Source organism: Spinacia oleracea, chromosome 2, assembly GCF_020520425.1.
Source record: "Spinacia oleracea cultivar Varoflay chromosome 2, BTI_SOV_V1, whole genome shotgun sequence".
In the NCBI taxonomy this organism is placed as follows: Eukaryota; Viridiplantae; Streptophyta; class Magnoliopsida; order Caryophyllales; family Amaranthaceae; genus Spinacia; species Spinacia oleracea.
This window is the reverse complement of record NC_079488.1, coordinates 64,995,146-65,003,786: the sequence shown is the minus strand read 5'-3', so window position 1 is coordinate 65,003,786 and position 8,641 is coordinate 64,995,146.

Here is an 8,641-nt window from a genome sequence, read left to right as displayed (position 1 = left end):
ACGAGCTCCCTTGCTCGTCGTCGCATGCCCGCACTATACAACACCCCTTAAGGGTAACACGAAGCGTCCATTGCTTTGTGCGTGCAAGTTATATGAACGAATCGCATAAAAATTTAAAATTTATATTTTAAAATTAATGACAAATTAATAAATAATATTAATTTCATAATTTTAGGGCGAAAAATCGAAAATTTATTATTCAATTGATTTCCGATTGTCTTGGATTCAAGTCTAGGTCATAAAAATTTAAAATTTATCATAATTTTACAATTTTTATGGTGGTTTTTAATCATAGGTTTCTAATTAAATTATAATTAATTATGAAAATCAAATTAATTCTAAATTATTCTAATTTTCAACAAATTAATCATAATTACAAATTAGATTGCATAATTAACAAGGCTAGGCATTCAAACTTGTTAAACATATACAGTAGGTCAATCAAAAATTCAAGATTTATCAACAAGAATCGCAAATATTTAATTTAACATCTTAAATTTACGAAATTTTGCATTCGAAAAACTAAAACCTTCGAAAAGTCATAGTTAGGCTTCGAATTTGAGAATTCTGGGTTCGGCAGAAAAATACTTTTTTTGTCAAAATTTTAGAATGCCTTTTACATGCGGAATTGACACAAAAATCACTCGATTTGGATGAGTAACGAAGAAACTGCCGAAAAACTGCGTACGTATAATTAAATAAACGCAATTTGCAATTAATTAACAATTACGAAAATTAATCACCCCTTTTAATTCTTGCAAATTTGTAATATTTAACCATGTTCATGCAATTTAGATTATGAAAATAATAAGGGGCTCGTGATACCACTGTTAGGTTATGATACATATGACAATACATAAATCATGCGGAAACAACCATTAAGCCAGGAAAACATATTATTTACACATAATCATATAGCATAATTTAGATGCATACTCTTTGTTGCGTGCCTTCCCTAGCTGCGCCCGAACCGAACAAGAACAAGTCTTTAGGACTCCAAGTGTCGTCCCTCCGTAGATAGTCCACAGCACGTCCGGATCCGCCTTAAGATTGACCAACTAGAATCGCCCTTAAGGTACTAGAATTTTCGGCACTATTGAGCAAGGAATATGGCTGAATTTTTCTCTTAAAACTCACTTTGAATACTTGAATTAATCTCTGAAAATAAGAATTTCCCTAGGCACGTATTTATAGAGTTATGGAAAGGGAATTGGAATCCTAGTAGGATACGAATTAATTAAACTTAGAATCCTATAAGAACTCTAATTAATAAATTTATCCTTTTAGGAATAGGAATTTAATCATATACTAACTCTAATAGTTTTAGGAATCATGCATGAACACAAACTCACACACACATGGTAGCCGCGAGGGCCGCCCATGCGTGTGCGTGCGAGCAGCAGCCCACGCAGCGAGGCCCACGCAGCCGTGGCCTTGGCGCGCGCTGGGCCTGCCTTGCGGTAGGCCTGGGCGCTGCCTTGGCTGGGCTTGTGGCGCGCGTTTGGCTTGCTGGGCGATGGCCCGACTTCGTGCTGGGCCTTCGTCCGGCAGGCCTCGTCCGATGCTAATTCGTACGATACGCTTCCGATTAAATTCTTGGTTCCGGAATTCATTTCCGATACGAACAATATTTAATATTTCCGATTCCGGAATCAATTTCCGTTTCGAACAAATATTTAATATTTCCGATTCTGGCAATATTTCCATTTCCGATAATATTTTCGATTCTGACAATATTTCCGTTTCCGGCAATATTTCCGATTCTGGCAATATTTCCATTTCCGATAATATTTTCCAATACGTACCATGTTTCCGTTTCCGGCAACATCTACGACTTGGATAATATTTATATTTCCGATACGATCCATATTTCCGTTTCCGGCAATATCATCGTTTCCGGAGTATTCATTTCTTGCCTGTGACGATCTCAGCTCCCACTGAAACAAAGATCCGTCGATTTCGAATATCCATAGATGGAGTATCTAATGCCATTAAATACTTGATCCGTTTACGTACTATTTGTGTGACCCTACGGGTTCAGTCAAGAGTAAGCTGTGGATTAATATAATTAATTCCACTTGAACTGAAGCGGCCTCTAGCTAGGCATTCAGCTCACTTGATCTCACTGAATTATTAACTTGTTAATTAATACTGAACCGCATTTATTAGACTTAACATAGAATGCATACTTGGACCAAGGGCATTATTTCCTTCAGAATCCTCCAACACAATGCGAACTGGGCTAGACCGCTGATCTTCAGGGGTCGAAGGATTAAGATCAGAGTACAACTCATCGGTTGCATCAAAGGCAGGAGATGAAGGAATCAGATGTTCCATAGATCGCAACCGACGAAATCTTGGAACCCGTCTTATCAAAGGAGCTTGATCCAACTCCTCAGCCAAATCTTGATCCAAATCCTCAGCCGGATCTGACTCTGATAACTTTTGCTTCCCTTTATCGGCAGCAGAAGCAAGCTCGTGAGATGATGATTCAGGCCGACCAAAAACACTAACAGGTCGCCTGAGAGGTCGAGAAGAAGATACTGGTGGTTGACTCGACGAAGAAGGCTGAGTAAAAACAGAAGAAAATGGAACTGACCGCGCAGAAGTTTCGGTCGCGTTCCAAGCACGAGCCCCCAACGAGTCAAAAGGATCCGCCTTCACCGCCGATGCTCGTGCAGATATATCCCTAGGAACAGCAGCTTGATGCTTCACAGTCAGCCAATTATTGCCCGGGTCAAGAGGCAATTGTCGGATAACAGTCCGACGATCACTCTGAATACCAAGCTTGCCCCACTCGATGCCCGCCTCAACGTCGGCTGGAAGAAAAAGGACGGCCTCTATCAGCATATGTGCATCAAAAAATGAAAATTGCAACTATTCAAATATAAGCAAACTAAAACAAGCAGAGGAGAGGACAACTATCAGGGTCAGACTCAGCCCAACACACTTACCTACAGAGAACTTGTGGCTGAGACCTCCCAAAGCCAATACCCTCTCCATCTGCAGACAATGACAATGTGGAAGCCATTTTTTGGGCACAAGGATCTTGTCGGGCTTTTCGGAAGAAAAGGCCTTCAGAATTCTGCGATCATGAGGACCCGCCGCAACTTCAGGCATTCTACTCATATCAGGATCAGGTCGACGGAATCGCAGAGGCGCCGTAAAAAGATAAGGGTGGCCAGTAGCTGTCGGAACTCTTACAAGATACCAAGAGTCCTTCCAATTCTTAAGTGTCGGCAATGGAGGAAACACCGTCAGAAAGCCGGCTCTGTTGTTTATCGTCCACCATCCCCTCTCCGTTCCATCAGCACGCAGAGGTTTCAATACATGCATTTGGTGAAACGACTGCAAGGACGAACTCCAACCTTTGAAATGACAGATCCAAAGATAGCAGATGACATGTCGGATAGATTTGGCAGATAATTTTGCCAAGCATATGTTATATGCAGACAGCAGACGCATGATGAAGGGATCTAGAGGAAAACGAAGCCCGAACTCAAACATGTGCTGATACACTGCTATCTCCCCGTGGGGAGGATAGTAAGACCTTGGCGTCAGTGTCGGCATACGGAGCCAATACCCCGTCTGCGGCCGAACACCATACAAATACTCCGCTACCAAATGTGCTCGACCGCCCTGTGTCTCCATCCATTTTGAGTAAGGCTCCTGCGTCATAGGGCCCCAATTTTCATTCTTATCAGCCCACTCAAAATCGGCCTCATCAACCGCCTCCTCAGCAAAATCCAGATCGATATTCCGAACTCTCCTCGAAGCATCAGCAGGATCCCCCTCAGAAGTAGGCGCATCAGAAGGAAGTTCCCCAAATTCCTCACGAACATCATCCGGCGTCGGCGACCTCGAATTCTCACCACCTCGACCCACAAGTGGAGGAATAGAGTTCAGAGGAACTGCATCAACAGTCACATCAACATTACCATCCTCCAAATCACCGGATTTGACCCGGAAATAATTCCGGCGATGATTCCGAGGTCCCACATCTTCAACACGCCCAGAAAAACCAGCCCCAGAGGAGTCCGGCCGTTGACTCGAATGTTTTTCACCCACCATGATCGGAAACGAGCAGAAAAGAGCCGGAACAGAAGAAAAAGAGAGAAAAATAAAAAGAAAAACGAATTACCTCAACCGAAGCACACCCAATCAGATCCCGTCACGCCGAGTGAAGTCACCAGAGGGCGAAAGGAGCAAATGAAAAGGAGGAGATTCAAAGAAGAAATTTTGAAAATTTTCTGAAATTCAAACCAAAAGAAATGAAGTCAGAGTATGGGGGTTTATATACCCAACAAGGAGCGAAAGTCGAGGATAGCAAAACATCGAACAGAAACCGCCCAAATTCCCACAACTCCCGAGGAAGGCTGTTATTTACTTAACCCAGAAGAAGGCCAAGGGACTCACTTCGAATTTTAAAACCCGCTAAATAAATCAACCCGCCCCATTTTATAAAATAGGAACGGGTCTGGGGGGGCAAGTTGTTGGGCCCCAAATTGGCTTCACCAGTTTGGGCCTTATGGTTTTGTAAACATGATCCGGCCCAGCAGGGATCTTAGGTTTTCATGACGGGCTAAAGCCAGCTAGGCCATCAAAAAGCCCACAACTGGCACACCCCATGACCTACAAATAAGTTATAAATACCAATCGAATGTGATTGGTAGATTCATTGGACATCCAATACAAACATCTCATATTTTGCCCTCTAAATAAGGGACACGTAAAGCAAATCAATTAACCATCATAAAAACATCATTAATCCCAGATACATTCTTCCCAATCAGATAAATACCCTCGTGGGGATTGTTTATACCCGAAACAGTAACGATTAATTTGAGACGAATGAAGTATATTTTTCGCAAATTCTTATTTACAATGGGTGTACAATAAATATTGTACACCGGAGTAAAAGTTAACTCAAAATGCTTAAAAGTTAAGCTTATATATGTAAAAGTTATCTATTTTTCAGTGATAAATTTTTTCATTTTAGTTAAACTTATTTATTCAAAATCACTAATAATGTATAAAATTAATCATTTAACCCTTTAAAATATTTATCTATCAAATTTTTTTTACTAATATAAAAGTTAATCAAAACTAGGTTAAAGTTACATAAAAAAGGGTTAAAGGTATCTTGGTGTACAATAAATTTATTGTACACCTTGTACGCACAAGACCTTTTGTATATTTTTTCACATGTAAAATTGGATATATTAGTTAAATATTGCATTAGACTCCGTAAAAATATAAAGAACTTTAAAAAAAAAAGGAGATAGTACCCTAAAAAAAAGTTAGTATGTAGTAAAGTTTCAAAAGAAACAAGAATGAACACCAAAAGATAGTGAAATTGTGAAGCATGCGTCCAAATTCCATGCAAAAAATTCAATCGCAATCTTTACCTCCTTTTGACTTTAACCCAACATTAGTGATGTTTACGCGTTTTATTTTCACTTTTTGCCAAAACATTCTCATCAAACCTATGGCTGTGATATTCGACTATTATTCAATTACCTTACCAAAATTTCAATTATAATGTTTCTTAATTGTACTTACAACCCATTTGATAATCCATAATATGGTGTTAATAGAAAATGAATCTGTATATAAATTTACAAGAGTGTTCATTTTCATGACAAATTCATCTTAAATTATCTTTCTCTTTCCATAACCACCCACTATTATGTACGGTGGTATTTAATTGAAAATTTACGAAGAAAAATTAGCTTTAAGCCGTGCAATACACAAGTTTAATTCTTAAATTAAAATTGACTACATAATATGGGGGGAGGATACGAAAAATTTTGAAATACAAAAATGTGATACATTTGAAATATAATGATATTTATATCAGAATGTGAAATAAGTAAAATTAAATTTAAGGGAAAAGTGAAAATTATGGTTTTTAAAAAAAGAAACAAAACAATGACAAGTTACATCATGAATTCATGATTCATGACAAGTAAAACATTTTGTTTTAAAATATTACTCCCTCCGTTTCTTTTTGTTTGTTACGTATTCCTTTTTAGGTGTTTCATTTTGTTTGTTACATGAAAGAATCTTTCTATTTATAAACTTATTATAGTGTTATTTTTTGTGCCCACTTTTAATTTTCATTGGTCAACTTTTTTAACTCATTAAATTTATTTACCATTTTCCAAGTATGTTAAGTTGGCAATCTTTGTGCTTTCCAATTATTGGTTCATTTTGATAAATAACACAATCTTATTGGTTGTTGTAATGATTAGTGAATTGGGGTTTTACTTGAGTTTATTTTTTTAATAAAAAAGAAGAATCTTTATTATACGTTAATAAACGTGCAAAAGTCCAAACGTAACAAACAAAAAGAAACGGAGGGAGTAGTATAGATGCAAAGTCTGAAAATTCGACTATTGTTCAATTACCTTACCAAATGTTTCTTAATTATACTTAGGAGTTAGGACTACAAAATGAGGTGGGCGCCTACGGTTTGCTTTTCCTATTCTTACTAAAACAATTTTGACTCGAAAAGTTGGTGAAAATCTTTCAACTTTTCATTGATCATGTTAATTACAGTTAATCCGATCTTAAAGTACTATATATTATGTGTAGAATTACTCATGGACTATTTTGTCATGGTCTCATGGAGTATTGTCTTTACAGAGGAACAACAATCTTATTGGATTGTTTGGGAGAAAGGATAAGGGAACCCCACTCTCAAGAATCACATCTGATAGATTGAGATTAAACCTACCAAAAATACTTGAACTTCATTTCATTATATAAATATCGTTTTACAAGGAAAAAACCCCGAGTACATGTATCAAATACTATTATGAGTAGAATTAATCATGAGCTATTTTGTCGTGGAGTTGAGTATTTAATTTTATTTTGAAGAAGAACATCAACATCGATTGTATTGAACTGTGTGACTTTAGGAATTGGGGGGAAGGACAAGGGAATTCTCACTCTCAAGAATCTCATACGGTGGGATTGACGAGCCTTCCAACTATATCAAATAACACTACTTGAAGTTTATACGGGGGGAAATCCGAGTACGTACACCAAATACTATTATGAGTATAATTAATCATAAACTATCCAGTAGGCATTGAACCCATCAACTACATCAAATAATACTACTTGAAGCTCATTTAAATATATTATGTACCAAAAAAATTATACGTAGTCATTTAACATGGCTAGATAATAACACAAACATTGAATATTTCCCTTTAAAAAAAAAAACTAACATTGAATATAATTTAGGATATGTGTAATTCATTAAAATCGACTATAAAAGTGTATTTTAAAAATTGTCTTACTTAACTCTAGCATTTTCAGTCTTGTATGGATCATAAATCATTGCATAAAATCAATAAAAAGTACTCACATATAATTTGTTCTTGTGTACTACGTACATGATTATGCTATAGCTGTCAAAGCTGAAAATTGGTCCAAAAACATCAATTTTTCCCCTTCCTTTTAGCTTGCTTGATAATTTGATATGGTCATATTATAGCTACATTATTTTCATACGACTAGGAAATTTGATTGCCTCGATTACACCAACATTGTCCCACCACATCATCTATTTGGTTTATTGATGAGTGGCATGGAATCATCATGAACTATATTCGATCCGTTGCTTAATGATCTTCTCACTTACAATTCATTCATCAAAATAAATAAAGTTTGCCTATATTGTGCGAGTAACATGTTAGGAGAAACATTATTACGTGTGATGTTGTTAAATTTATAACCGAGTATTTTAAAAATATCAACTTTTCATAGTTTTTGTCATTCCCTCGGATTATGAGTAAATGTACGTATCATTTCAATGATATAATTGTTAATGTATAATTTTGACCAATAATATCTCTAATTATCCATCAATAAATGCTATGGAGTATAAAAAGTTGACATAATGAAAATATACTCTGTGACTAATCCAACAACATATTCCATAATAGTATATAATTTTGTATATATTAGGCAAATATAAAGTCAAGGCTAGTATACGAATATTATTACAAATGTCCAAGTGATGCATATATTCAAAACGAAGGTAGTGTGGAGCATTAATTACATAATTTGAGATGTTAATGGCACACAATATGTATTAGAGCATCTCCAATGGTTGTAGCTAGGGACTAGCTTGAAATTTTTATAAATTTCAAGCTAATAGCTAGACCATTGGAGTGAAAGTAATAAATTAGCTTGGCCAAGCAAATTAGCTTAAACAAGCTAATTTGCTTGACAACTAGCTCCCAAAAATTACCAAATAATTAATTGACAAGTGGGACAAATGAGACAAATGAGACCAATTTAAATAACAAGCTAGTTGCTAGCCATTGGAGCACAAATTAGCTAAACAATGTAATACCTTGAAATCTTATGCGGCATAACAAGCTAATTGTCAAATTATCTTACTATTAAAGATGCTCTTACAGACCACGAAAAATTGAATAGAACATTAAGGAACACAGGGAGTACCAATCATTTATTTCAAACTGTAAACTAGCACTTATTATTTCAGGCATATTTCGGATCATAGAAAACTACATCTAATGAAATCAAACATCCAAAACCAAAAGTCACCGAGTAGTAAGCATGCTCTATTATTAAATCATGCACTTGAGAGAACGGGAGAATA